Source organism: Mixophyes fleayi, chromosome 3 (assembly GCF_038048845.1).
Source record: "Mixophyes fleayi isolate aMixFle1 chromosome 3, aMixFle1.hap1, whole genome shotgun sequence".
Taxonomy (NCBI): Eukaryota; Metazoa; Chordata; class Amphibia; order Anura; family Limnodynastidae; genus Mixophyes; species Mixophyes fleayi.
This window is the reverse complement of record NC_134404.1, coordinates 112,019,676-112,046,127: the sequence shown is the minus strand read 5'-3', so window position 1 is coordinate 112,046,127 and position 26,452 is coordinate 112,019,676. Positions and strand designations below refer to the sequence as shown.

Here is a 26,452-nt window from a genome sequence, read left to right as displayed (position 1 = left end):
CTTAGAGGCAGGGTCCTCTGTCCATTGTTTCATTTCTGTCTACTGTCTGTGTTCCTCATCTGTCTTTGTCATGTCTTTTGCGAGTCTTATCTGTATTTGTATCAATGTCAGGCGCTACAGAATCTGTAGCAACTTATACATGAATGAGTAATGATAATAATATAGTAATATTAAGCCTAGAGAGTCAATAAATTTACCAATGCCATTTCTCTTAATTTTCAGGTTTAAGAAGATACACAGTAGTTAATTTAGAATACAAAAGTAAGTGTTCTTTACATTAACAGCAAAAAAATTGTGGAGGCCAAATACTGTTAGATTCACCAAACTGTGGTGGTAATATATATATATATATATATATATATATATATATATATATATATATATATATATATATATATATATACATATATATATATATATATACACATATATATATATATTACTCACACACCCACAGCACGAAGGATTCTATTTCTGCAGATCAAAAAATTGTTTGGGAGTGCAAAATTTTATCTCATCTGACATAATTGGAAGGTCCCCCCAAAAACAATAGTTTATTCCACTTTGCTATTAAAAGACAGTCGTGTCTCTTATGGAAAAAACAACATAAAATTGACATATGAGATGTGAAATGATGCAAATAGAACATTGCAAATTGATTGTGCTTGTGCTACATTCACAGCCTCAGTCACCACTACATACCTCATAATATACAGTATTATAATATAATGTGATGATGTGCCTGTTTGGGAATGTAATTTCACAAGGCCAAGATCAGCTGTATGACTTGTGAAGAACCATTGCCCTCATTGATAAACTGCTGAACGTCCCATATCAAAAAATGAAAATCTGCTTGTTTAGCATTCAGAACACGTCTATCAACATATTCTGTCACAGCATGCAAGCAAATACTTTTGTCAGAGCAACGTTCATTTCATTTAATAGAAATTGCTCTTTTAGGCATGGTTCCCACCGTAAGCTCTTTATCCCTTTGAAACTGGAAGCCCAAGCAAACAGTAGTCAATGGGTAATACTGATAGTTTTGTAATATCGGTATATTCCAATGGGAATTATTCAAACTATATATATATGTAAAAATGATATTACAGCCATGGCCAAAAGTTTTGAGAACGACAAAAATATTATTTTTAACACAGTCTGCTGCCTCAGTTTTTATGATGGCGATTTGCATATACTCCAGAATGTCATGAAAAGTGATCAGGTGAATTGCAATTAATTTCAAAGTCCTTCTTTGCCATGACAAAAACAACATTTCCACTGCATTTCAGCCCTGCCACAAAAGGACCAGCAGACATCAGGTCAATGATTCTCTCGTTAACACAGATGAGAGTGTTGACGAGGACAAGGTTCGTGATCACTCTATCATGCTGATTGAGTTAGAATAACAGACTGGAAGCTTCAAAAGGAGGGTACTGCTTGAAATGATTATTCTTCCTCTGTTAACCATGGTTACCTGCAAGGAAACATGTGCAGTCATCATTGCTTTGCACAAAAAGGGCTTCACAGCCAAGGATTTTGCTGCAAGTAGTTACCTAAATCAACCATTTATCGGATCATCAAGAACTTCAAGGAGAGAGGTTCAATAGTTGTGAAGAAGGCTTCAGGGCACCTAAGAACATCCAGCAAGCACCAGGACCGTCTCCTAAAGTTGATTAAGCAGCAGGATCGGGGGACCATCAGTGCAGAGCTTGCTCAGGAATGACATCAGGTAGGTGTGAGTGCATCTGCACGCACAGTGAGGGGAAGACTTTTGGAGGATGGCCTGTTGTCAAGAAGGCCAGCAAGAAGCCACTTCTCTCCAGGAAAAACATCAGGGACAGACTGATATTCTGCAAATAAACAGATGTATAAAAGTCCTGCCAGAAGGTAGAGCCTGAAGCCTTATTGAATGCTAATTGTCATTGCTGAAATTAGAAATAATAGGTCTGGCAGGCTTTGTCTTCTAAATCTACAGTCACATTGTTCTGTGTTATTAAAATGGATTCACAGCAGTACACAGAAGACCAGGAGCACCAAGCAGCTGCTGGCACCAGTCATGATGACAGTAATCCCTCTACTTCATCTGCTAAAGCCTATGTTAATGTGCATAGTGTTTTTAAGTCAGGGAAACAAAAATGTAAAAAAACACCTTTTACCTTGGTCAAGAAAAAAAAAAGCTGTAATCAAGGCAAAGTTATCTGCAGAAAAAAATAAAATTGCCAACATGCCATTCTACACACGCAGTGGCAAGGAAAGAATGAGGCCTTTGCCTTTCTCTATGAGTGCTAGTTCTGCAACTGTCACTGAGGCATCTTCTTGTAAGGTCAGTCATGACCAAGCAAGACCTTGTCATTCGGACTCCAAAAGTGGTGTCCAAATACTTTTAAGTGTAAAAGCCGAGCTGGAAGAAAACAGTAAGGCATTAGAGGAAAATGTATGTTCAGATTCAGAAATGACACAAATCCCTGAGGAGAGTCTATGTGTAATCCAGACCTGTCTGATAGTGTACCCATAAAGAAGGCGCCTTTCAGCATTTCTGCAGATGTGTGCATGAACAGACCAAGTGTAGCTGGTGATACACAAATTGAGCATACCACTTTGGAATTGCAACAGGATGAGGGAGATATTTGTGTAGCTGACGAGGGCGCTAATGAGGATGTTGATGAGGATGATGTTGTTTGTGTAAGTCCTGCCCCAGGTGAAGCAGTTCTTGCACGTGATAAGAAGAAGGCCATTGTCATGCCTGGGCATAAGACCAAAAAAACCACCTCTTATGTGTGGAATTATTATTACCCAAATCCTGACAACAGTTATCTAGCCATTTGGTGCATTTGTAAAGCCACAGTAATGTAAGCATGTATATGTATTACCGTCCACTTTGCTGCTGTTTCATCAGTATTTCACAAAGTGTTTGTAATCTGCACTTTATCTCAAAGGTACCTAACTATATTATAATTTTTTGGGAATAGGGGCTGATTCAAAGCTCAGTGATGAACTTGCTTTTTGCTGTGAATTACAATGGCTCTTTTTAGTGCCTTGTCTGGCACCCTGGATTGGTGTTGGTCTGATAAAAGCACGCATCCCGGGGTGGTTCAGTGCTGATCGCCATGTATTAGCTGTAGCATTACCACAGTTATCCAAGGAATGGGTTGATCAATCAAATGAACCATAAATGATTTCATGATCCAAGGACAATTCCATCTTGCACCACTTTTCTTTTCTGCCACTGCTGTGTGGAAATATTTTCTAGATGTGCTCTGAACTGCCGTGTGTTTGTGTCATTGCTCTGTTGCTTAGCATTCAGCCAGGTCGCTGCAGTCTTTGTTTGAAAGTTTATGAAAATAATATTGTAACCTGTGAGGTGGTCAAAATTGACAGCAAATGAAATTAGTGTTATTGAGGTTAATAATAATGTAAAGGGGAAAAAAAAAGCAAAAATATGTGATTTTAGCAAAAAAAATAGGGATTTTAGAAAAAAAATCGGATCCAAAACCAAAATCAAAACACGCAAGGATGGTTTTGCCAAAACCAAAATACAAAATTAATCCAGATCCAAAACCAGAACCAGAACCAAAACATGGGGGTCATCATCATCATCATCATTTATTTATATAGCGCCACTAATTCCGCAGCGCTGTACAGAGAACTCATTCACATCAGAACTAGCACTTATCTCTAATATATATATATATATATATATAGTGCAAATATTGAAAATATGACATTGTATTTAAACTAGGCCTAGGATTTTACCACTAGGTAGATTAAAAGTAACCACCTGAACATATCAGAAATGTTTACCTAACAAAGGAGGTATATTTACAGGTACATAATGAGTTGTTCTTGTGAATTACAAATTTTGCACTTGGTGCTGTACATTTGAGAGGTGCTATATGTGAGTCAAAGCCAAAAGCTCCTGTAGTGAATATGGAATATGGATGCTGTAATAAATGGATATGTATCTTAGTTTTGTAAATGTGAAATATGCTGTCAATTTACCATCCTTTGTTGTTGTAAAATTATTTAATAAGTGTTGTGATTACAAATATCCCTAGACTCATGATTGTAAACAGTAATGTTTAATGACCATTACCTCAGCAGGACGTGAACATTTCTGTATGATATGTCTTCAGAACAGGGCACTGATGTTCTAGGAACAAAATGTCATATTTGTGATGTACTGGCTGTAAGAATAAGTAATTGCTCATTAAGGATACTTCCTGACTTACAATGACACTGTCCTGACATCTGTTTCCTCACTCTCCTTCTCACCAGCTCTGCGTGTGTTCATTTACACAGAGACAACACAGCAGCCGGATGAGGCTAGAATATAGAATAAAGACTAGCATAACAGAGGAAGCATTTTAATTGAGATCGGTAAAAAATTATATATTTTATTTAAAGTAGGTCAAGTAAGGTCCGGGTAGCAGATGGCAAACTTTGCTGATAATGGTGAACCATTCCAAATGTAGATATTTCCCAAAAATACAAATAATTTGTCAGTCTGCCAATAATTACAAACATAAACTCAATAACAACTAAAGAAGGTTAAGTCAAGCAAGTAGATAGTGACCAGAGGGTAAATGTATGAATCTCCGATTTCTGCAAGTCACCGGAAATCAGCGACTTTGCAGTGAAAATTTAAAGCGGCAATAGCTTTTAAAAGCAAGTTTGCCTTTACAAGCCATCGCCGCTTTAAATTTTCACTGCAAAGTAGCCAATTTCCGGTGACTTGCAGAAATCGGAGGTTCATACATTTACCCCCTGGTCTTTGTCCATATTATCAACCAACATGGATGATCAAATGGGTTGTATCTAGTCACTTGGTGTTTACACCAAGCAATGCAAAGCAAGAGGACCTGCTAGTGCAGTAAGCCAATGACAAGACCTACACTGGCAAATTATGGTCTTTGGCTTACTGGATTTTCCAGACGTACCAATAGTCAGCAATTTCCTGAGATGTTTCTAATGACTGCTGGTTGGAGCCACACATGCAATAATTTGTGGCCATATTAATCTAAATCAAGAAAATCATTTGGTCAAATCTGTGTATGGATATGTAGTCTTACTTTAGCCTCCTAGTTTATAGGCCGATTTGTTTGTGATAGCTTGCAAATCGTGTTTAAAGTACCTGCTAATATGTTATGACAGTTAGGTGTTTCTTTCTTTGATTAAGTGTATTATTTTAACTTATTGCTGATATTATGGCTAATGTGAGGGCCCTTTGAAGGCTAGAGGCACTATGCAGCCCCCAGAAGTGTTTTAGGTTACCTGTCACTGGTCTAGCCTCATTGTGCAATTATCAAGAAAAAAGCTCAAAAGAAATATTAGGAGACAGTTGGAAACTGTATTACATATCTAAATATACAATATCTTTAAGCTGTATAGAGTTTGTTTGCATGTCACTGTTATGAAAGTGAAGTATCTTTTTTGATAGTCATTGGCTTCTACCTGCATATGACATACCATGATTAAAGTATGATTTTTTTTTTACTGAAAATTTCTATAAATGTACCTGTTATGCTCTTTGTTGAGTACAAGTTTATCAGTTATATAATATCAGGGTATTAGGTTTAATTGTAAATTGAAACGGGTGAAATAAGTGTTTGAAAGCAGTTTGGGTGTATTTGTATATGTTTCCATGGGCATTGTTTAGTTAAAACAGGGATCATTGACATCTGTCAAATGGAGACTCAATACATATGGACTTAAGAAAAATTCTAATGAAGCTTGAATAATGTTTGCTCTACATTTTTCTTAGAAACCTGAAAAAAACAAAACAGATAATGAAAATTTTTATTTAGCGACATATTACATTACGCACGTCTATGCGGTTGAATACTTACATACATCTCAATTCAAGATCATTTCGAAACACAATAAAATGCTTTTAGGAAGCATTTGTGTATGTGTTTGGCTTGGACTGTATATATTTTTCTATTATATCTCTAAGGACAATTATTTATATGAGGAAATGGAGAATTTTAATAAACATTTTTTAGGTTTAATCTTATTAGTGCCATTTATCAACTATGAATGATTTGCCTAGATGACAAATAGCAGGATTTTGAGGACACCCAACAGAACAAAATTGCAGTTTGTGCACAGTAAAGAGCATACAATTAAAATGAAATGCACATTATAGATTACTTTTAAATCACCTTTTACATGATTTTTTTTACTTGTACTAATAATAAAACCTTTGTGAAGTGCATATTTGGCCCACTATTACAAACAACTCCACTGTGACCCACAGGAATCTCTTACACCTCTAATCAATATAAACAATTATAAATAAGACTATGCTGTGAAAATGAAATAAATAGAAAAAAATGAGTTTTCAAAGCACTAAAAATCTCTATAATAAAGAATTATGTAAGGCTTAGCGATTCTCAAGTGTAAACTGCCGTCCAATAAGGGGTATTGCCCTCCTCTTTGTTTGAAATCACTCATAAAACACACTTTAAACAGTGCTTTATATTTAACCCAAACTAGTAAAATGATGACTGAATTCACACAATTCCTGACATTGGCATCATAAAAAAAGATTCCCTACATGAAATATGTAATAAAACAATAAAATAAATCATTAAAACAATATGCCAGCAGTAGCACACAAACATGGATATCCACTGTAACTCAAACTGAAAAATCTCCAACAAAAATCAGCTACTTATTACAAAAATAAATTTGATAACACCTTAACCAGCCTGTACCTCGTTCCTCACAAAATGTGGAATATAACGTGTACTTTTGCCTGCCAATGGGCAATTGTCGCTTGAGTGTTTGGGGGAGGGGGGATTGAATCTTTGAGAGAAAGAACCGGACAAGAACTCCCAAAGTTTGCTACCATTGGGCAGTTGTCACTTGGGTATGCGGGGGAGGGGAGCATGATCTTCAGAAGCAGAGGAACTGCCAAGGGATTATTTGCAGCTGGGCATTTGAGGGTGGACAAGGCACCCAAGCAATGGTGGGCTACAACTCTCCTAGCACAGATGTGTGCACAGGATTGACCCAGTTTTATTGTTTTCTCATCTTATACCACAGGGCAGCATAAAGCCCCACTGCAGCTGGGTGGAATGATATGCCCGCACCAATGGGACCCTGGTGGGAGATCAAGGAACTGTGTACTGCTGTGTTCCTTACCACCAGAACCAGGTGAATCCACAGCATGTGAGAGACTTTAGACTTGGGGGAAAAAGGTTTGCTTGTGGCAAGTGAGACACTGGGGAACAAAAGCTAAAAAAGTAGGGGAGGTTTATGTGACGAAACGAGTTTGATAACACCATAATCAGTCTGTCCCACGTTCCTCACAAAATGTGGAATATAAAGTGTACTTTTTAAAGTTACCCAGCTCAATAGAGTATAACTGCAGTGTCTAATAACATGTGGATAAGTGGACATTATAGCCATGCCTATATAAGAGACTTCTTCATTCCATACTGTTCATTGTAAAAATATGTTTATTGTTAATTCAGTGATGCTGTTATGCTTTGTTCTCAAATTAAAGCCAGGTTGGTTATGGGTAAGGATCAGGTGGTGTACAGGATACAGGTGAGGGGATTCATTCATTCTCCCCCTCCTTTCTCTAGAGGAAGCATGGAAGAGCTGGGGACCCTGTGATATCACAAAGTAGTGTAATGGGCTAATTTAAGGAGGGGCTGACTGCTATCCTATCTTTCGAGGTGGGAGAGGCCAATTAGTATCCATTGTCCTCCACAGGACTAGGCCAGCCATTTTGTCTCCAACCGAGCAGGTGAGCTTCTGTGAAAGCACAGCTCATCTCCACTCCCTCTTCAACCTCCTGATCCAGCACACACCAATGTTTAAGAGGGAGAGAGCAAGGAGTTTAACCAGGGAAGGGAAAGCACTCTGGAAATTTGACCCTGCATATAAGGAACCACTCAAGGGGAGGATGGGTTTTTCATTATGGGGATTGAAGGCTGGAAGCTGCAGAGTGGCTGGTTTCAGTTGCCATTCTCTACCAGTAGACTACATCTGCAGATCCATGGGTCTTCAAGTCAGGACAGCCATGTGACTGTAATTCCTTAAGCTAGTGGCATAAGGGACAGATGATGTGGTAAACCTGCCTGGTATTTATTTACTGTTTGTAAATAATATTCTAGTGTTGTTTTTATTACAATAAATGTACTGTTGTACTTTTCTAACTGCATTTGCATTAGTGACTATAAGAACCATAGAAGGTACTGGGTAGGCTTCCCTGGCATAGTAATTCATTTGTGGTTGGCCAGCCAGTGTGAAGTGGATAGATTTGGGGCAGATAAACCCAGTAATGATACAAACCATCTTAAAATGTGCAATATAAAAGATCCATTCATAAATACATTTACATAACCAATTCTGTTTTACCTTAATCCATAGCACTAATTAATAATAGTTTTCTTCAAGAATGGGTTAAGCAAACATAAGTTTTTAAAATGTCACATTTATATCTTATATTGAAATCTAAAAATATTCCACTAATATTTATACTTAAGTTTTTTCAAATATAATATATATTCTGCATATATTACAAGTATATGTTTAATGTGTAATACTGATTTCCAAATGATAAAAATCCAGTTGGAAGCACAGTTTAAACGAGGCCGATGCTAGGAGCTCAGGTACCCCTCTGTCCATAGTTGGTGTATGCGCTGCAAAGCCCCTTTAGCACACTACGCTGCATGCGTGGAAGTGGTTTCACTGTCCATGCGTCCCTCATACCCCGGTGCTTCTTTTTCTTATATCTGCTCTGTTATTTCACTGACATATAACACCCACACAGAACAAATATCAGTGCAGGTGGGCTGGTGGGGCACCCCGTTAAGCCTGGTACCCTCCTGCTGCATTTACCGTTCTTACTATGTTCCACCAGCCTTAACTTTACATCATAGTAATACACTAGGTTCCAGTGCCTCATTAAGATGTTTGGTGGTAGTGAATGAAGTCTACACATCCTGAGGGGTTGTGTACGATCAGCTGGCACTGAATCTGTTAACAGTCTGACTGTTGACCCCAAAATGGCGACAGTCTAACTGTCGGCAGATTCAGTGTGTTGACATGGTTAAAATGTCGACATTGTGAATGTTGACAGGTAGTAAAGTCGACAGTCACAATGTTGCAATTCAAACAGCAATGCCAGCGATAATGGGTCGAAACACACTGACTCTGTCCAAAGATTTGGTGTCAACTGTCTGACTATTGAGAGATTCACCATCACCAGAATAACTACATCCCCACCCGCAAGGGTCTTTCTAGTACACAATATTTTTAATTTATTCCATCCATGTAAAATACAGCTACTACAGTCATTAATAGTCTACTGGAATCTCCCTCATGTTCAAGAGTAAAGTGTCTAGACACACTGGGCCTGATTCATGACCGACTGCAACTTGCAGGTAAGTTGCATTTTTGAAAAGAGCATGCAACTTGAGCGTAGTTCCTGCCGTATTCATATCCAAGTTTAGGTTAAGATACCTTTCGATTTGAATCTGGGTGGAAGTTCCCTCTGTAAACAGTACTTACCGTATGTAGGCACACAGAACAGACTGTGGTATAGGCAGATGTGTAAAAGGTCATATCAGAATGCATACAACTTTAATTTGATCATAAAATAAAACAATAACAACACTATAAGCATTTATATAAATATTTTTTTTCAAATATAATATTTTTTTTCTTTTATTTTTTACATTAATTACATAAATTACGGTGATTACAATGTTCACTTTAGATGGAATTTTTATACTATATCTTAGTTGCAAGCAGTTTCTCTGTGATAGCCACTAGCATGCATACGTGTAATATTTAAATCAAGGAATTATGCAGTGTCATTCATTAATACCTGTACTGTAGTAGGTGCAACTGGGCGCCCTACAGGTACATAGCCTACGTTAGTATGTCCCTTTCCCTCCTTTGTTCCACCTCTCAATTCATAGACAGTTGTAAATAAAAGTTGCGTGCGACATGGATTGCATGAAATTGCATTTATTGGCATAAAGTCCATTCTTCGGCATGCACAAAGCTATTTCAAGCAAAATATGTTAGGCAAATGGATGTACATCTGAACATGAATGAGGCATATCCTGTGTGCTGAGTTTCATACATACAACACACATACTGTTTTTTGCGCAGACACTGTAGAACATAAACCACATACGAAGTCTTACAGTTAATTAAATCTGTACTTCTAAAATATTCATTTGTTATACTCAAGGTAATTTCCATTTTCTTATTCCTTATATAACTGCATGTGGTACATCTTGGATGGTTGCAACAAAGACACCCATTAGGTTTGGGAGGGAGCCATAACTCTTTCTTTAGTCTGTTTTTGCAAACAAATGGGTGTCAGTATGTTTTTAAGGTACATATTCCTGTTATAATTAATACTAGATCTCTCACCGAGCATTAGATTTATACTATAATCTTTTATAAATATAAGTCAGCTTTTTGAACTGGTGTGACTTTACATTAAATTTTGAGATAAGTGGCATAAAATTATCTAATGCAAATGTATAATCTTGACTCAGTTTACCCTTTCCAGAACTTTTGAGCAAAGTATTTCTGACTTGAACTTTTATATCTTTGTAAGCTTTTCTCACTATATACCTTGATCAAACTTTTTTAAAAAGTTACCCATCATATCTTGTGCCTGCGATTTAAAATTTGTCTGAAATAAGCAGTTCCTTTTAAGTCTGTTCAGCTGTTTTTTAGGAATGTTAGATATCCAAGGTTTGTTAAGTACATGATCATAGAATCCCTGATCTAGTTGGTGATTTTCAAGAAGTATGATAAAAAAAACAAAGTGAATTTTAAATTATAATGCTTACAGTTTAAATAAGAAATTAATTTCTGTGCTGACGTGATATGCCATTTCAAACAATAAAGGGATCATCTAAGAATTGGCCACATAGGACCAGGTTCGTTCCCAAATGTGCCTTTCCAGATAAAATCCTTCTCAAATATTCCTATGAAGAGTTTGGCAAAACTCAGGGCGAAACTAGTCCCCATGGCCATAACTAGTGTCTATTAAAATTAGTGCTATTTACATAAAAAGAACATATACAAAAGGTAAATTCTAGCTGTGCTCCTTTAAGGTGGTATGCAGGTTAAGCTGCCAGCTGGAGTTAAGAAGAGGTGACCCCCTATTTCTCTTAGGAATGGAAACAAATATAAGAGTAAACTCCAAGACGATAACTAGAATGGGAAAAGGTTGTGTGACGGGTAATCGATGTGTCTAGGTAACAGGTCTGTGCACCTTAGGCAGTATCAATAATATGAAAATAGTTTTATTTGTCAAAATCACAGAGTCATATAAAAACAGATGTTCCGGACAGAACATTAATAAATTAACATTAACATAATATAATTTTCAAGCTAAAATGTTACGAAACACACTTAGCGCTAAAGTTACTTAGAGTTGTTCAATAGGTGGAATGGAAATCATGTCCACCATTTAGTAAATATTGCATAAAGGAGATGCACAATATCACCAGTAAAAAATATGGTTAACTTAGGTATTGTTTAGGTAAGTTGTTGAGAAAAATATTTCTAACCGTCCTTTATGATCAGCAGTAAATGTCTGCAAATTCTAGAGTCCCTTTGTGGTGATGTTATTTATCACAGTTCTTATCCGAATACTCAAAGATGGTATTAAATAATTCCCAACTTATGTTTGTAGCTGCAATATTCTGGGGACTCTAAATTCCCCTCTTAGATAATCATCTCCTGTTGGACTGTCCTTTCTACCGCCCCTGTGGAAGTGGTGGGCGGCTTGTGATTAAGCTTCATGGTCTGGAATGTAACAGAGTTTGTGCATGCTCTGTAGTTCTTGCCGGCTATAAAGTGCTGACTGCTGTGCGTGTGCTTTGTCCCAGCAAGCGGGCGGGCAAGAAACAACATAGAATAAGTAAATCAATCGGGTCCCCTTGAAATTAGAAGACCCAAAGGATAAAAATAAGTGGTGAAAATAAGTATAAACCAACAAGTTTCCCCTGCGGTTCAAGTGAGCTGCCTCAGGGTTAATTCAAAGTAATACAGATGTGTGGTTTTTAAACACTTCTTATTGAGATCTTGATTACTCTGCCAATCACCTTTGATAAGTTGATGGTGATTGACATTTAACAGATTTGTTAAATCAATATATTATTATTCTTATAATGTACTTTTATTATGGGTCTCCACATGGGTCTTGTCACGAATCTGCAGAATATTTAGTGGATCCATGTTCTCTGTCAATGAGTGGTACTCATTCAGGAGCTCAGAGTCTAACGGGTAGGGGGTTTTCACCAGTGACCCCCGCAAGGAGGTATGGGCTTTGTTGCCCCTGTCCCGCAGGTTGCGGCCTCCCTAATGCGAGACAGAGAAGTGGAGCTTGAAACACAGGTTTTGATAACTCAAGATAATGTTAGGAGAATCACTGGTATAGCAACAGTTCAAAAAATCTATGAGAATGGTTCAAAAATAACTGGTTTATATTTGGTAACTCGGGTTAACAACAGGAGCATTAATGATACAGCAACAGTCCAAATAGTCAATGGAGATGATAGAACTAGCTGGCCTGCAATTTAGTAACTCAGGGTAACAACAGGAGAATCGCTGATACAGCAACAGTTCAAATAGTCAATAGAGAGGATAGAACTAGCTGGCTTGCAATTAGTAACTAGAATAACGGCAGGAGAATCATGATACAGTAGCAGCTCAAATAGTCAATGAAGATGATAGAACCAGCTGGCTGCAATTAGTAACTCAGAGTAATGGCAGGAGAATCATGATACAGCAGCAGTTCAAGTAGTCAATGAAGATGATAGATGAAACTAGCTGGCTTGCAGTTGGAAACTCAGGATAATAGCAGTGATTCCAATAACAAGTGAGTTACTTGTACAATGGCAGTCCCAGCGTAGAAGAAGCGATGAAGTTGAGCTGGCTGATCTGTGACTAGCGATTCTATCCACAGGTGAGTTTGCTTGTTACAGCGGTAGTCCCAGCGTGGAAGCAGTAGTGGAGTTGAACCGGCTGATCGGTAAATAGCGATTCTGGTAACGGGTGAGTTTGCTTGTTACAGCGGCAGTCCCAGCTTGGAAGCAGTAGCGAAGTAGAGCTGGCTGATCCAAACGAACAAAGCAAGGCAGAGCGGAGGAGATAAGCCAACAGGAGCCTAATCCCATAGGAAGAGTATGTAACTGAAAGAACAAACAATGGACCAAGGGACCATGGGAAGTTTAAATAGCGCTCCATAATCCTATGCACCAATGGGAACTGGTAGGAGTTAACCAATAGGGAAAACAAGCAGCACATGTGCAGACCCAACTACATAGGAGCCTTGACATGAAGCAGTAGCCTGGATCACGCTTCCAGGAAGGAGGTAACAACGCCGGCACTTATCTATGGGACCAGCGTGTGACAGGTCTACACAGTTATACACTGATCAGTGTTTAAGCTGCTCACAATGTATATGTATATATGAATACTGCTGTAACTAGAGTTACTAATATCATATTGTTCTTGCAACCTTAGATAAATGTATGTACAAGTATATTTGAAAAAGATTACAATATAATGCAACCTTGATGATTACTTACTCATGATGATTTCTGCACCTTCAATAAACATAGGAAGATCATGACTCCTATGTACATATTATCACTTGTACCTTTGTTATGTATTAAAATGTATTGATTTTACAAATCCGTTAAATACGTGCAAATACACATATCTTTTTTAGCTTAACCTATAAATAGATGTCCACCCACTTTCTGTTTTTTGGAGTTGCCCCTGGAAAAGCACCCTGTCTATTTTTGTGGGATTGCAGGTTCATATGGAAACGTACATTGAAGAAATAGTAAAAAGCTAAATTTCAAAGTCCAGCAAACTATCAGGATCACCCCCTTCATGTTTTTTCTTCTAAAATGCCTCTTGTTCCAGCAATGTTTATCTTGTAAATTAATGTGGGGACATTAGGGGCTATTTCTGTTACATAAGTCACATTTAAAAATACATCATTAAAAATATAAAGTACACTCTTGTAAAAGGCACACTTTTTTGGATAAAAATGCTTACATGAAATCCTAATAAATATGCTCTCCCCACACCATTAGTCTATTTTAGTGCTCCACTACCACCTACAGTATAGTTTACTAACATTCTCCTCCACCCCTATCTGGAGCCCTGGGGACTCAAAATCTAAGTTTTATATATAGGCTCAATAAAAAGTTCACAAATGTGCACTGTCTGCATTCAGTAAGGAGCACCCTGATCCACCCATCTCCTTCTGTCATAAAATTACCTTCAAAATAAACATCGCCATCTTGCCATTAATATCTATGTATTTCTCTAATTATGCCGAAATAGGTGCACGATATCATTAAATGTCTTTTGGGCTGTGGTACCACAATTCTGCGATTATAACTGTTGTAGTTTATCAACTACTAGAGAGATACTGTTTATCTATATGTTTTGAATGCTTAAAATGGAGTCTCTCTCCCCACTCCCTCACAGCTCCCCCCCACACACACACACAATACGGAGCACACACACACACTCTTCACAATAGGCACTGATCTATACTACGTCCTCACACCATACAGTCACACACCTTTAAAAATAAGTGAAACTGATGGACACACCTTTACACGGCACAGTAGCTGAGAGACACACACAAACACATTAAACATATATTTATAAAACAGACAATGTATGTAATGTATTGTATGAACATCTGTGCTATACCATCCATGTTAAGAGAGAAAACAAAACCTGTTGAGTTGGTATAATGTATTCTGTTTACTGTTTTATAATATATATGAGCTTTACAATTAGAATGTTAATTAAGAACACAAAACATTTTAAATGAAGCTACATCTTGTTTGCAGTTTTTGTGAACATATAAGCATAAGTTTATTATATATAAATTGGTCCTGTGGATTCAAAGGAAAATAAGATTTATATTTCTTAGGTTAAATCAGAACTACCTTTTCAAGGAGTTGGTTGACAGTAATAATCATAAATATCATTATTAAATGGTCCTCACTACATTTGCCAGGCTATTAGGGATTTCAGAGCCCTTTAGCACCCTTTTACAAGCAGCTAGATATTTTGATTCTGAAATTATTGCACCTAAACATATCCTTTTATGATCATACATGCCATTACGCTTGACATTTCATGACATTTAAAAGCAAAGAATCATAATTCCAAATTTCCCAACCAAAGCTATGAGTACAATATTATTTTGGGAGTAATTTTACCCTGATATGGCTACAATGCTCTTACCTAAAATCAATATAATGTCTGAACAGAAAAAAGAACAGTATGGGTATTTATAATCACAAGAAAAATTGTAAATTCATATGAATCAATAAGTTGTATAATTAAGCAAACCAATAAAGCTTAACCTGACTGGGGAATATTTGTGAAATGTGATCAAACGAATAGAAGGCAAAGCAAAACATGATATGTTAGAAAGAAGGACCGATCCAGCTGATTAAACAAACATTTTACTTGGTGGAGCTAACTCTGCACACAAAACTGAAACACATAGAGCAAACAGAATATTCTTCTCTATGTCTACAGCTCTGATTCCATTGCATTTAGATTCCATCTATTAGTACACAGTGTTGAAATAAAAAAAATCAATCCATGTGTGTCCAAAGTGAAGGATTTTCAATGGAAGTGTACATTTAACCCTGTAGCAGTTCTCAATAGCCACTGGTTTCAATTTTGAAACATTCTTGCTATTTTATGTATATGCTTTTGTTCTGGCACAAAATGCCTCAGAAAACAGAAAGAAGAAAGACATATTACCTTTAGTAATACTTTAATTGTTTTACTATTGTCACAACTATAACTACCCCACATCTTCTTCTTACACCTTAGGTTCACTTTATCTATATATTTTTAGGACTGACGCTTCCATCCTTTGAAGGCAGCAACAAGTCACTGTTTGAGATGTGCGGCTTGGAAATTTTTATTTTTTATTATGCTATGCTATGTTTACTGTCAATGGAAAATATTCAAATCAACAATGTGTTTCATAAGCAGTCCAGGAAGACACACTGCACTGTTGTTGAGGATGGATTCTTCATCCATTTTTCCTTGCACCTCACAGAGGTGTGACTAAAAATGAGCAGAGTTCCATATTGTAATGGCCGGTAATGTGCGCAGCCGGAGACACATTGCAGCCAATTGAATCTCCCCCTCTAAGTTTAAAGCCACAAAATAAATCTTAGTAGAACATGGCTGTGTGTTTATTTTAATATTTCACAAAGCTGTACAATCAGTGATACATATTGAACATATCATACAAAACAGTAGCATACAATATATCAGAAGGTGGTATGGCTCTGCTCACTGAAGTATGAACTCTATAGGCAATTCATGAAATGAACCACAAAGCACAAGTGCTTATTTTCTAAGGAAACAGGGTGTACAGTGTAAAATAGTAAAGATAATCAATTTGCAGCTAAATTCAAACTATTTTGACAAAGTTTAAGTGAGGTTAATGGAAGGCCATTTACTAGAAAATGACAATAATTTGTGTTGTGTTGTGTAGTGTTGATAATGAAGAACTTATGTTAGTATTTAGAAGTATTAATAATGGGAGATTGTCAGACGCCATCTCTCTTCCGTTCAGGGATGGCTGCCTTCTGCCTGCTCCACCACATCTGGTTGCCGGCTCTAAGGCTCATACGCGTCCCATTGCTAGGCAATGGAATGCTACAGGAAGCTTCGGCGATGTCCTGTGATGCTGCGCCCCCGGCGCTAATCGCTTCAGTACTTGTCCTATTTAAGGATGTCTCTGGCAACATCCTGGTGCCAGAAAATTGGGACCCCCAGCTCCAGCATTATTTACCCACCTTCACATGTTTGCTGATTTCCTGTGCATGACCCCGGCTTTCTTCTGACCTGCTTCTGGATTATCCTTGGCTTTTCTTGATCTCCAGTGTTTGACCCTGTTGCTTGACTACCTTTCTGGATCCTCTGCTATATGAACCATATTGACCCGGTTTGCTTGTGATCATTCCCTCTGGATCTCCCTGGTGTGCCTCTTATGTCCGCATGTAACTGACCCAACCTGTCTGACTACCCTTTACTATCAGTTGCCTCACTGGTGGCTCCGTTTGAAGACCGCGACCTGCGTTTCTCCTGCAGCGAAACCCAAACTCCCTGATGAAGACCGGTCGCGCGTTAGACTCTGCACCCCCCTCTTGAGTAGTGTAAACTCCGGCAGGTAACTACCATTGTCTTTATCCTATAACAGAGATATTTTTTTGAGGTGAATACAATCTTTATGTGAAACATAAAGCCTAGGACAGAATTGTGCTTGTGATGTGAAAGTGATGGTGGAAGTGGTTAGACATTTAGTGAAAGGTGTGAATACTGAGAGCGTTCACATAATGAGGTGCTAAATTGGGTATCATTGGCAAAGTGTTAGTACTTGAAAACAAAGTTACTTTTTGAGATTCCAAGAGGAGAACAGAAGTTACCCAGCATTGAACCTTGGAACACTCCAAATGATGTAGGATGAATTAATCTAATGAATGGTTGAAAAGGTAGAATGAAAACCATGATAGGGCAGTCTACCTTATGCCAAGGAAGTTCAGTTTATATGATAAGGGTATGGTCATCCAATATCTAGAATGATTAAACAATATAGTGTATCAGTGTATCATTAGAACCTTAATGAGAGCTGTCTCTGTGTCATACATTGCACAGAATTCAGCTTGAAGGGGGTCCAATAGAGAGTTAGTATTAATATTGAATAAAACAGGTATAAACTTGTATTCAATGAGTTCTAAACAAAGGTGAAGTAATACATATGGCAGTAGCTTGAAAAAGATGACTGATTGAGACTGGTTTCTTTAATATTGGAATAATCAAAGTATATTTGAAGGAAAAATACCAGATGAGAAAGAGAAGGTGAAGCCATAAGTTAACTGGAGAAATGTGATGGAGTGGGATCAAAGGAGGTAAGGTATTTAACTATTTCCTTGGTAACAGACAGGAGCTATTAATTATATGGATGCCACTGTAGCTCGCCAGCGCTGTGTCACTCACTTGAGCTGTTGTTTTCAAACACTCCAAAGCCTGGTTAACTTGATGACTACTTGATGCCGGCAACAGGAGGATTTGAAAAAAGTTGTTCAAATGGAAGATGAAGCACAAAGCTCAGGACCTACTGTGTACCAGAAAAAAAAGTAAACTTTATTCCCCCATCTAGTGGCTTATCTCTGGTGGCTGGCCAAGCTCCTTCAGCAGTCACTGATAAAAGGCAACCACTTGCCTTTTAAGGGCCTCTACCATTGCATTCTCCTGGGGGATACCTCCATGCCCCGGTCTGACACTGATTGCAGCTGACTCTTTTTAGATTTCTACAGTGTCAGGTTCCTGTTTAATGTCCATCTCGCACTGTCTCTTTATTCCAACTGCACCACACCACACATAGCTGCACAGAAATGCAACTTATCAGCAAAAGCTTTATTATTGATAGTGCAACAGTTGTTAGTCTGCTACTTTATGTATCAAGTGCTCCTCACACCTCTTAGATTGTAAACATATTTGGGCAAGGCCATTGGTACCTTTCTTTTTCATGTCATTGATTCTAATGTGTCATGATACCCCCAATGTACAGCACTGTGTAATATGTCATAATATTAGTTGACTACACAACAACCTCTGTATAATATGGACAGGTAAGGGTTCTCTGTCTTTTACAAAGCAGTCCCTGCTCCATTGATGATAACTGGAAGGGGACTGTACCTTATCTTAAAAGCATTGCAGCTTAGTACTACAAACATTAATAACTGGCACTCACTACCTGGACATAAAACAAAGTAGTCTTGTTGGTGTTATTTGAATATTTTTGTCTTGTACAATGTAAATAATTATTAATTATTTTTTGTGTGTAATTTTAATTTATGCATGTCATGTTGAGTGTAATTTGTTCCTGATGAAGGACAATTTTAAAACAGGTTTCACAAACCAAACTTTTTACTTCTACATTTTAAGGGCAGTTTCTATGGTGGCTATGTGACCAAGCCATAAAGATATGCAACTGTTTCAAACAGCAGCATTTGCCACAATTATTAAATATTTTCATGTGACATTGTATGTCATTTTCTTCACCTAAGTTTATTTTGTAGACTGTTAATGACTTTCTACTATACAAGGGACAATATAAAAGCCATTCGCTATGCTTTGCTCCCCTGGCTAGTAGAAAGCTTGCTTTAAAAAGAGATTGCTCATTTGGTGAAGGCAGGAATCAGTGACCTGAAATTATTGCAACAAGGTTGTTGGACACTTTAGTACTAAAAGCATTAAAGACATGTGACATGAAATAAACTGGGCTATGCCATGGAAGACATTACACTTTAATGTCAGATTAGCCATCACAGATTTCAAGAAATAATGCATTGTCCCTTGTAACACATAAAAGGAAAGTGAAGGGCAACTTGTGATATTTTCATAAGCAATTGTACAACATACACAACATACAACAAACACAACATACAACAAACTTTTATGTGTTTATAAATATAACAATTGATGTTTAGTTCTTCAAAACTGTTCACTTTAACTAAAGTGGTTTCATGTTCAAATACAATTTTGCCTTTTCAGAGCAATTTGAACCTTCTTTCCCTTACACCATTTAGTAGAAAATGACACCTTTGCCTTTCATTTTGAATTTATTAGAATTCAATTTAATACATTGAAGGCTGTATTTTACTGAGCAGAAAAATATGCATGCAATTACTGGACTATTGAACTAAATATATCCACCATGCTTGTTGTCAACCCTCTGCAGCAGGTTTCCATTTTAAGACTGATGTGCTTCTCTAACAAGGCAGGACCAATGATGTCATAACAACACAAGTGCCTACAGAATGAGCTTTTTGGCATCAGATGCCATCAGGACATTGCCCTAAAGATGCGTAAAGATGCGGAAGAAGCTTCAGCTGTCTGTAATAGAGTGAGGAGTTAATATCTAGCTTTCACATGTATGAATAGATGCAATGTATGCATAGGTTTAAAATAAATATTTTTTATCTGTTGAGTTGATATTCACTTAATCATTTGCAAAGCTTAAAACATACACCCATGGCTTGGGAACTGATGTTAGCGTTTGAATATTTGTTCCTACAGTCATTTGAAAATGCATGTCCTTAGCAGGGGCGGAACTAGAAAATAATTTTACCGGGGGGGGGGGGGGGGGGCAATTTAGGGGGGGTTAGTCTTCGCGGATCTTGCACTGGTCCTTAGTCACAACAACGGTAAGACCAATATAGTCCAAATTATGGCTTTGGATTCCATACATCCAAACAGCTGGATTTTATGCAAGGGGAAACTTGGAGTGTATGCTTCAATTTCTATTTACATCAATCAAGAAAAGACACCTTGTAAATTCTAGCTTTAATACCATTGGTGCTTAGTGTAGGGAAAGAATAGTATAAAATGATGTCTTCAGGATAGTATCTAGGAACTCATGAACAAAGGGATGCAAATTCAGTTCTTTTGCAAGTCTATTTCTTTTATTTCACTGTATCAATAGCAATTGCTACAGTCATTGAAAGAAAACAATATATAATTAAAGAAAGTGCTTATCCGGTGATCTAAATTGACCGCCTTGTGTTCTGTAGAACTTAACAAATAAAGCTCGTTTGCCTTCAGCTGCTTTACAAAAGGACAATAGCAGTGAACAAAGAAAGGACTATAAAGAAGATGATAAATGTGTGTCTTGGCCAACAGACAGTTGCTGTACAATATAAATGCTTGTGTAAAGAACACATTAAATATAGCCAATATTATGTCTTGCTTTATTCAATAGTATCACACTGCTAAAAATACTAAGGTACTTAACTCTTCTGTTTCCAAAACACAGTTTCCTAATTGTAAATCCTGTTTCCAAAGATTAAAGAACAATCAACAGCATGCTACAAAGCATTGAGTACATTATCTATACAGAACTGTCTAGCTAATGATAGTGGTAATACTGCAGGAGGATAAGACTCTGAGGATTCCAGGGAAGCTATGGAGATTATTATTTTGGGTGCTGACTGCAAAAGAATGCTGGTAAAGGATACCATTTACCTTGTACCTGTCTATAGAGCCTGTGCTGTCAATAAACCTATATATCCTGGATTGAACAAACACACAGAGAAATCCCGCAGCACACTGCTATAGCCAGCAACAGATCTGCCATTTCTACTGTAGATAAAAATGCAAAAGTCTTAGTTGCACACATTTGTAAATGTATGTTAAAGCGTCCCGCCTCTCCACGGCGCTTTTGCTAATAGGGTGGTCCTAACTCTAAACAATGAGAGTCCCATATATTTGGGCCATACATATGTGTTTTTAAAGTGAGAGCTAACTTACCAAAGAGGTATCCCAGAAGCCTCCAAACAGCAATACAGCGCCAGCACTCCCCCTCAGCTACTGACACAAACATGTGTGGTGTGGGGATCTCTCTGTGTGTTTGTTCCTTTCAGGATAACCCCACCCATTCAAGCACCTGCTATAGCCTATAAATTGATTGAGCAATATCCTGGATTGCCCAAATGAGTTGAATCCCACGGAGGGTAACCACCTTCCCAGCACATGGTATGTAAATCTGGTCTAAAATAGTAACAGACATGGATGAAAGAAAGAATATAATGTATGAACTGTTGTTTTCTTATAAATTTACAAATTAAATGCTTACCAAAAAGGTGATAGCTAACTTGATGATTCATACACAGGGGTAGTGGTGTAAAAAGTATGTTGTAAACCCCTAATTGCTTTACTGAAGTGAGCCTTATCTGGTGCATTCAGTGTAAATGGGCCTTAAGGTACTAATAGACACTGCTTTTTTCTAGATAATGAAGTAGTTTCAGACCTAGTTGCCCGCAGAATGCAGAATGTATGGGCTCACAAGGATCGCTGATCTGGATCAACATCTGATCAGGAACCTTCAGATACTGTCTGGGAAATTCAGTTGAACTATGGGTACAGCCATCATCTGACTGTCTTTCCAATTTGGACATATACGCATGTGGTCAAATCAGACATAACTAATAAAAAAGCGGCAGTGTCAGACCTCTATATTAAGAATTAGCTGAGAGGTGTATAAGCCACATTATACCACACTGCTTCCCCTCTGTGCCAGTTGTTGCACTTACTCCATGTATTCACTAATCAAACTTAAAGTCCTGTGCTTTAATAGTATAGTCAATCATCATTTTCCTCCTACTTACATCACATAGCAGATCTATAACTCGTACATCATTTTCTCACTTATATCTTCATAATTTCTCAAGGGGGCTATGATGATGGGATTCCCTAAAATTCCAACGTTCCAGGGGTGTAAGCAAGTATGATTTTATATGTATTGTACTTTTTAGTTAACTGTATTAGCTGCACCTATTTGAATGAAAAACCATGCTCACTAATATGTTACCAGTTGTGTGTTTAGACTTTACTACTGCAAAATAAACAACATGTATAGACATACCTTTTCTCCAAATCATGTAATAAACCTAAGAGCTTCCTTTGCGGATAAAATATTTTTGACACTTGCCAGCTGCAGATGTAAATTTCTATTATTATTTAAAAATACTACATAGTAACATAGTAACATAGTTGATGAGGTTGAAAAAAGACACCAGTCCATCAAGTTCAACCTATTTTGGATCTCCTGCAATCCTGCACTTATATTTGAAATTAATCCAGAGTAAGCAACCGCCAATCTGTTTCAATTGTGAAAATCCCCCCAGACTCAATATTGCAGTCCTATTTTTGCCCTATATCCACTACTATCCTTCATTTTAAATTAACGGTCGTATCCCTGGATACACCTTTCCACTAAAAATTTGTCTAACCCTTTCTTAAACATATCTATTGAATCTGCCATCACAACCTTCCCTGGCAATGAATTCCATATCTTGACTGCCCTTACTGTAAAGAACCCCTTCCTTTGCTGGTTGTGCAATTTCCTCTCCTCTAACCTTAGGGGATGACCACGTGTCCTGTGTATGGTCCTTGGGGTAAAAAGTTCCCATGAAAGCACTCTGTATTGACCCCTAATGTATTTGTACATAGTAATCATATCTCCCCTTAGCCGCCTCTTTTCTAAAGTAAACATGCCTAAACTGGCTAACCTTTCCTCATAACTTAATGACTCCATACCCTTTATCAATTTTGTCGCCCTTCTCTGAACCCTTTCTAGTTCCAAATTATCTTTTTTATAGAGTGGTGCCCAGAACTGTACTGCATATTCAAGATGAGGTCTTACCAACGATTTATACAGTGGCAAAATTACACTGTCTTCCCTTGCATCTATGCCCCTTTTTATGCATGCCAATACTTTGTTTGCCCTTGCAGCTGCTGCTTGACATTGAGCCCTATTGCTAAGTCTACTGTCTACGAGCACTCCCAAATCCTTTTCCATTATAGATTCTCCTAAATTAATTCCATTTAATTTATAGATTGCGTTCTTGTTTTTGATCCCTGAATGCATAACCTTACATTTATCTGTGTTAAACCTCATATTCCATTTGGCCGCCCAATCCTCTAGTTTATTTAAGTCCCTCTGTAGAGAAGCTACATCTTGCTCTAATTTTATTACCTTACAGAGTTTAGTGTCATCTGCAAAAACAGAAACTTTACTCTCTAAACCATCACCAAGGTCATTAATAAATATATTAAAAAGGAGTGGTCCCACCACGGAACCTTGAGGTACTCCACTTAAGACTTTTGACCAATTAGAAAATGTTCCATTTATCACAACTCTCTGTTCCCTATTCGCTAACCAGTTTTCGATCCAAGTACAAATTTTTGTTTCCTAGACCCAGTTCCCTTATTTTGTAAACCAACCTCTTGTGTGGCACTGTATCAAAGGCCTTTGCAACATCTAAGTAGACCACATCTACTGTCCTGCCCTGGTCTAAGTTCCCACTAACTTCCTCGTAGAAACTAATTAGATTAGTTTGACATGACCTATCCCTCACAAATCCATGTTGATTCCCACTAATAATTTTATTGCGTACCAAGTAATCCTGAATACTGTCTCTTAAAATACCTTCCAGTAGTTTCCCCACTATTGATGTCAGGCTTACAGGTCTATAATTCTCTGGTTGTGATCTCGTCCCCTTTTTAAACAACGGCACCACATCTGCTATTCGCCAATCCCTTGGTACTGAGCCTGATGAGATTGAATCTCTGAAAATTAAGAATAGCGGTCTAGCTATTTCCGAGTTTGACTCCATAAGGACCCTTGGGTGTATGCCATCTGGACCTGGAGCTTTATTTATCTTAATACTGAAAACAATTATACTTAAATGGTCCCGGAACCCAACAATTTTTGAGGTATAAAACAGGAAGCTAAAATACACTGTTCAGTGTTAACTTGATTTTACACTGCAACTCTCTTTAAAATTAAAGTATGACTGCACAACTCCATGACAGATAGCTGAAATTGCAATGGTGACAATATTTTTGACAAGGACTGTAGGTGATTTTCTATAGCAAAAGAAAATCAGCCCTATCTACATATATTAATAAAAAGACCCCACTATCCTGAAGATGTGGAAGGGACCACATCTTCAGGACAGTGGGGTCTTTTATATGGACTAGTTGCTGGCCACTATAGAGCAGTCCACCGCCTTGTCTATTTGAACTATTCCTGAGTATTTCCTGAAGTGTGTCCTGCTCGAAGACCCATGACCTTTAACAGAAACCCAGCTTTCTGACACTGAGTTCAACATTGTGCTTCAAAATGGCCTGTAAGCTCAAGATTTAATGATGCCATGCCCAGGTTCAAGGTACCCAGTGCCTGATGCAGCACAGCAACTCAAAAACATAACCGAACCTCTTCCAAGCTCTGTGACTTTTATATTGCAGGTACTTGCTACTCGCCACAGGTGGTTCCATTTCCCAAGTGTGGTAGAATCATCTGTATGAAATCTAATTATTTCTAATTAGTGCACCACATCCATCCCGACAGCAGTACCGCCATTGACCAAACTGTTGGCGGTACTGCACTTTTGCACCACTAGTTTGTTCCAGATAACAGTGTACACGGCGGCCGTGTACTGAAGGTTGTGCTGAGGGCGATCCTGTCGTGGCTCAGGCAATTTATTCATCTGCCACTCGATGAGTCCCTTGTACCCATAAAGTGGAAGTTTTCCACTATAGCTGGCTTTCCACACCTCAAAGGGGCAGTAGATGGAACACATATAGCCCTGGTACTGTTGGGAATGCTTCCATTTATATGAATAGGAAGAATTTCCACTTGATCAATGTCCAGTCTATATGTGACCCGTCTCTCCTCATTCAGGACCTAGTTGCTGTCTGGGAGGGGGGTACCCATGACTCATTATCTTTCAGGCAATCAGGTATGTGGCACACATTAGAAGAGAGACAAGGGGGTGCAAGGCCATGTAGACATGCGTGGCTGTTCGGTAATTTAAATTCCATTTTGTCACTATTTATTAATAATCTTTTGGGGGCATTCAGACCTTCCCATACACTCTAGCCAGAAATGGTAGTTTGCCCTCTGATGTTACATCTCACTATTCTGTAATATTGTGCACATTACAATGCAAGTGATGGTTTGTTTATTTGTGGTTTTCTTATACAATAATGTCAGTTTATCATTTTTCCCAAATAACAAACCTACATGGTCTAGGACATGCTCAAACCAAAATAGAAATATGTACACACAATTTAAAGGTAGTTACCTCTCCAAGCCCACATGGTTAAACAAAGGTGCAAATAATCCAATTTTGGATGCTTTGCTTGCCAAAATTATGCACCTAGGGCTGGATTCATTAAAGGGAGTAATCAAACCAAAATATAAAAAGTCCTGGAAAAAACATAAAAAAATGCATTATCTGCTAATTTGGTTATAATTTGGTTCAGAAGTGAAAATGTGCCTGTTTATTACATTTAGCTCACTTAATTTTGTGTTATTATTACAATGTAATTTACAGTTGATCTTTGACATTCCCTCCACCATCTATAAATCTGCAATCACATTATAAGTTTTCCTCCCCCTCCAATGGAACATGATTTGGGAAATGAGCAAATTTAATCCTTTTTTCATTATGCTTCTCATAATGAAAAAAATTTCATAATGAGGGCCTTTGATGCAAATTTTTTATTTCACTCTATACCAGTCACACCATATGATGTTAGCATATTCCATAAGTATATTTGGTATGTTTTGTAAGTCTTGACTAATTTTTTGTCACTTTGTCTTTGTCACCCTTCATAGGAGATTGCGCATACCCATTCCGCCCTTGGCTCCTCACTCCTATTTTGAACCCACACACAGATCGTGAAATCACGTACAACTCAACACATACAGCCAACAGATGAGTTGTTGAGTGGGCATTTGGGGTTTTAAAGGCACGATTTAGGTGCCTTGACCGATCTGGTGGGGCATACATCATTGTATGCACAGAGGAAAGTATGCAACATC

The 26,452-nt window shown here is 37.8% G+C and overlaps 1 protein-coding gene and 1 long non-coding RNA gene across 2 annotated transcripts in view; one reads left to right on the top strand and one right to left on the bottom strand.

Moving 5' to 3' along the window:
- LOC142143896 (uncharacterized) overlaps positions 1–26,299 on the top strand; it is a 115,424-nt gene extending 89,125 nt beyond the window's left edge. Inside the window, exon 3 of the long non-coding RNA XR_012689591.1 lies at positions 26,246–26,299. This is a non-coding gene — a long non-coding RNA (uncharacterized LOC142143896). The remainder of the gene's footprint in view (positions 1–26,245) is intronic.
- Positions 1–26,452, bottom strand: part of KCNMB2 (potassium calcium-activated channel subfamily M regulatory beta subunit 2) — a 375,173-nt gene that overhangs the window by 281,767 nt on the left and 66,954 nt on the right. The window lies entirely within an intron of this gene.